Source organism: Formica exsecta, unplaced genomic scaffold, assembly GCF_003651465.1.
Source record: "Formica exsecta isolate Colony F162 unplaced genomic scaffold, ASM365146v1 scaffold111, whole genome shotgun sequence".
Lineage (NCBI taxonomy): Eukaryota > Metazoa > Arthropoda > Insecta > Hymenoptera > Formicidae > Formica > Formica exsecta.
This window is the reverse complement of record NW_021848451.1, coordinates 76,345-81,193: the sequence shown is the minus strand read 5'-3', so window position 1 is coordinate 81,193 and position 4,849 is coordinate 76,345. Positions and strand designations below refer to the sequence as shown.

Genomic DNA, 4,849 nt, shown 5'->3' with positions numbered 1-4,849 from the left:
GTATAGAAGTCCAACGCGAAGACGCGACGACGCGAAAACGCGATACCGTGACTACGTGATTCGATTGTTTAATTGCGCGATTTTAATTTGAATCATATTTACATGCCGTCGAAAGTCGAACGATAAAGCGGCGAACAAAATATATTTAAATCGAAATATTTTTGAAGAAATTATTTATCAAATTATTTCCCGATACTTGTAATTGCGTTTAGGAAATTTAACGGAGTATCTCGCACTGCTACTTTACTGGTCGAGTGTCGCCGTGCGATAATATTAAATTTTATATATAATTTTATATGTAAGTATATATTTTAAATTACTTTTAAATATTTTAAAGGTAAATTTTTTCGCGATTCCGGTTTTTTATTTAAAGTTCTGGATAGCATTCCACGAGATATAAAAGAAACTCTTAATATTCTTACGCTCCAATATTGCAAGAGGCATCGCGATTTTTTAATCATTATTGTCTATTATTATTTATAAAAACTAAATGGCGCATTTTATAATATTTTATATATAACACACACACGTATAATATTCTAATAATATGCTGTGAGCAGTTCTCATTGTGATATCTCTTTTCTGCGATGCTGATTGGTTATCTCGACGCTACGCTGTGCATTACTTTATATTTTATATCAATAAAAGCCTGTCATAACTGAGCGACGCATTTCACAGTTCAAATATTAAGTGTGTGTGTGTAATTTTTATTTAATTGATTTTGAAAAAATGGAGAACTAGAGTTAATATGTGTAAGTAATTATTCACACACAAAATAAATAGTGCGTGCGTAGCGCGCGCTTATAGTGTTCTAATATTGTGTAATATTCATTAAAATGATTTTATATCTCGATTTTACTAGTTCGATTATCGAATCGTGAAGAATGATATAACAACAGTAGACGGTCAGAGTGACGGAAGTTCTTTGTTTGCAAATGACATGTCTTTTTTATAGCAACTCGCCTTTATATATCTATAAATTTAAAAATTAAATATTATTTTTTAAGACATTTATTTATTTTAATAATTTACAATCAATGAGATGCTTTCGCGGTCCAGGGTATCATCCTGGAAGCTACAGCGATTTCTCACAAGGTATGCAGAATAATATTGATATAATATCAAATGAAAAGAGGCGTATAGGCTTTTTCTGAAAATCGTATTCTTTCATGTCTTTTTAAAACGTATTACTAGTTTTGTGGTTTATCAAAAATCTATGACGTTAATTAAAAAAATAAGATTAAACTATTATTTGCAATTAAAAAGAGCTGTTAATTAAACTAAATAATGCCTATAAAATGTTTGCAAATTGAATAATGTTACAAGAAAATCTCTCTGCAGATTATTCTCATTGGACAAAGGCGAGGGTTGTAAAAAGGATATATTAGAATGTACGAGATCTGCAAAATTGGAAACATGTCAGCTGGATCCCTGTATGATAGATCCATGCAAACCAGAACCAACTATAATTATCATAGGCGCTGGTATGGCCGGATTATCAGCAGCGCATCGATTAGCTCAATGCGGCTTTCACAATTTTACAGTTTTAGAAGCAACGGATAGGTAAAAAGTAAAATTAAATTAAACTTGACATTAAATAAAAAATATATACACACGCACGCACACATAGATATAAGCTGCTTTTTGAAATCTTTTTAATACATTTCGTTAATTATCTCAATGTTTAAATATAATGAACTTCGTATCGTGAGATCCTGCTTTTACGAGAGTTGGTCAAATTTATTTTTCAATCTCAGACCGGGTGGTCGAATCCATTCTTGCTGGTTGGGTGATGTGGTAGCGGAAATGGGTGCCACATGGATCGAGGGTGGTTGCGTGGCAAATCCGGTCTACACTTTGGCGGCGCAGGAAGGTCTTCTGAAGTCGCCGCTCGCTAGACGGGATCCTAGTCGCGGGCTTTTTTGCACCAGTGATGGCAGAGCCATCGATCTTCCGGTCAGCATCACAGCGTATCACACTTTTCGGCAAATCGAACAGCAAGCGGCGGCTCTTTTCGCTCTTGGCTGCGGTCGTGCCCACGGTACGTTGCTGAATTTTACAGCAGGAGCTGCAAAACTTCCCGGAGGAGCAACGGTACAGTTGTCCAGGTCACTCGCAAGCTTTCTAAGCAGCGATGTAAAGATTGTACTAGGATAATTAGGCGAACGTAGATAAGTTTCTTATCAATTGATTAGAAGGTATTCTTGATTACAGAATGCAGTTCATTTAAATTTTATAAACTTTTTAAATTTTTCTTTAATAAAAATATTCACACATATAAAGCTATTATATATAAATGTAATTTATTTTAAATAGGCAACTCAAAAAATATAGTCAGGATTATAGAAGTTATTATTCACCTGTACATTCACCTGTACAAAATAAATGCTGATTACTTTATATGTTATAATAATACTGCCTAAATTAATTGCCAATAATTAATATATATTATTTTAAATTATTAACGTTTTACAGAAATATGTAAATGAAATAAATCATATATTTAATCATACGCAAACCGCGTATCATTTTATGAAAAGCTGTTTGCATTTTAGTGTTTTAATAATGAAAACAAATTTGATTTATTACAATCTTGCAAAAGTAGCTGTTACACATCGCTGCATAATTGATTATGATTAAACTACGTTTTTCTTCTAAAATTACAATGTCAACTATACTCTTAACTTGCAGATATGATGCCGCAAGGGTGATGTACGGTTTGACGAATTGCGTGAGGTGTCGATGCGGAGATGACCTTTCACTCGTCTCAGCCGATCAATTCGGCAGCTATATCGAGATTCCCGGTGGCAATATTAGAGTGCCCTTAGGATACGTGGGAGTGCTGGCTCCCCTGCTTCGAGATCTACCTAGTTGTTGCATCAAGTTCGTATAAAACATTTGTGGCAATTGCGTCTAATCTTTTTTTTTTATCAGTACATCTATTTCACGAAGAGAGAAATACACCACAAAGTTAAAAAAATTAGATAAAAGATTTAATTATTAGAATGCACAATATCTTGAAATGTCACGTTTTAATATATATATCCTACAAAAAATTAAACAGATAAACTTTTATATAAAGATATGGCTTTGTAGAGATATAGCTTCTTAAAGTTTTTCCTGTAAAAGAAAAATGTTTTTTTAAGGTATTGCAAACCAGTTAGTTGCATTCGATGGGGTACAGTGAATGAAGCCTGTCCCCGGGCCATCGTAAAATGCCGCGACGGCGATGAATTTCCCGCTGATTATGTCATCGTGACCGTTTCGCTCGGTGTTCTGAAGCATCAGTACGCGAAATTGTTTTTACCCGGATTACCCGCTGAGAAAGTCGAAGCGATCAACAAGCTCGGCTACGGACACGTTAACAAAATCTTCCTCGAATACGCGAGGCCCTTCTGGGTCTGGCGCGAGGGCGGCATCAATTTGGCTTGGTCCGCTGAAGAGTTGGCGGATAGATGCGATTGGGTGAAAGGTTGTTGCTTCTTGTTGAATTAATATTCGAATATTACAGAGTTTTATTGCAATTAAAAAAAAAAAAACATATAAAATGGCAAATAATTCTAATTTATATTTGACGATGCGTTTAGGTGTGGTGCATGTAGATGAATTGCCGAATTCTCAGCATGTGTTATGTGCCTGCGTGTGTGGACGCGAAGCGATGGATATGGAACTATGCTCTGACGAAGAAGTGGTAGAATCGATGACCACAGTTCTTCGTCAATTTACCGGTGATCCCACGCTACCTTATCCAGCTAATATTCTCAGGACCAAGTGGTGTATGGATCAATACTTTGCTGGGGCTTACAGTTACATGGCAATGGACAGCACCATCGGTCATCAATGTGATCTGGCTAGTCCATTACCAGGTAGTTCCACGTTTCACTCGCAAACAATTCTGCTATAGACATTCTTAACGTTCTGATCGATATATCAATATATATAGTTTTCAATTTTATTTTTGAAATTGACGATCATCAAATATTATTAATAATTTCGATAATGGCAGTTTTCTTCGGCATCTCGTCAACGCACATGTTTTCTAGATTCGTGTGAAGCGGTACCTCCCATACTCTTATTCGCGGGCGAGGCTACTATACCAGGGCATTATAGTACCGTGCATGGTGCAAGACTCAGCGGTATTCGTGAAGCGGAAAGAATCATTCAATTGACAAAACGATTTGATGGTCCGCCGACGAAAGTACCTGCAAAGTCGTGACTCGACCAGCAAAAATATAAGGCTATTTTGTGATATAAACGTGTTACAAATAATCGTATATGTACATTTTGTGAATTATATTTATTTTGTATTGATGTACTCATAATAAATTGTCTTCAAATATGCAAGTTAATTTTTTTATTTACTGGAGAAAAATTGCTGTTAATTTTATGCGTATAGTATATCTGTATCAAAATAAAGTCAGATATTTTTTTTGTTTAGGGAATCTCTGCGGATTTATATTCTCATGTAAATAAATAAGACAAAATTTTATATAATATAACAATGCAATTGCAAGAAGAGATCAATAAAAGATAGTGAATTAATAATCAAACACATGATTGTTTTCGAGTCACAAATTAAAAATATTATTAGAATAAAAAAACCCAAGTCCCTTTTAATTTTATTAATCGGCGATTACATTTTTATAATTTTTGTATCGTTCGATATAATACGTTTTGATATATTTTCTAGAATCGAATACCTGTCAAGGATGCATTCGAAAATTCTACCCGTAGGATTAAGTAATGTTAAATTGATCAATCAGGACGAAAGGAGCAAAGATTTCTTTATCCTGATTGGTCAGTTAAATGTCACTGCACTCCACGTGTAAGATTTCCGAACGCATTCCTG

At 34.6% G+C, this 4,849-nt stretch overlaps 1 pseudogene; it reads left to right on the top strand.

Moving 5' to 3' along the window:
- Nucleotides 1-1,408: 1,408 nt before the first annotated feature.
- On the top strand, nt 1,409-4,249 carry LOC115236634 (annotated as a pseudogene).
- Nucleotides 4,250-4,849: the final 600 nt, after the last annotated feature.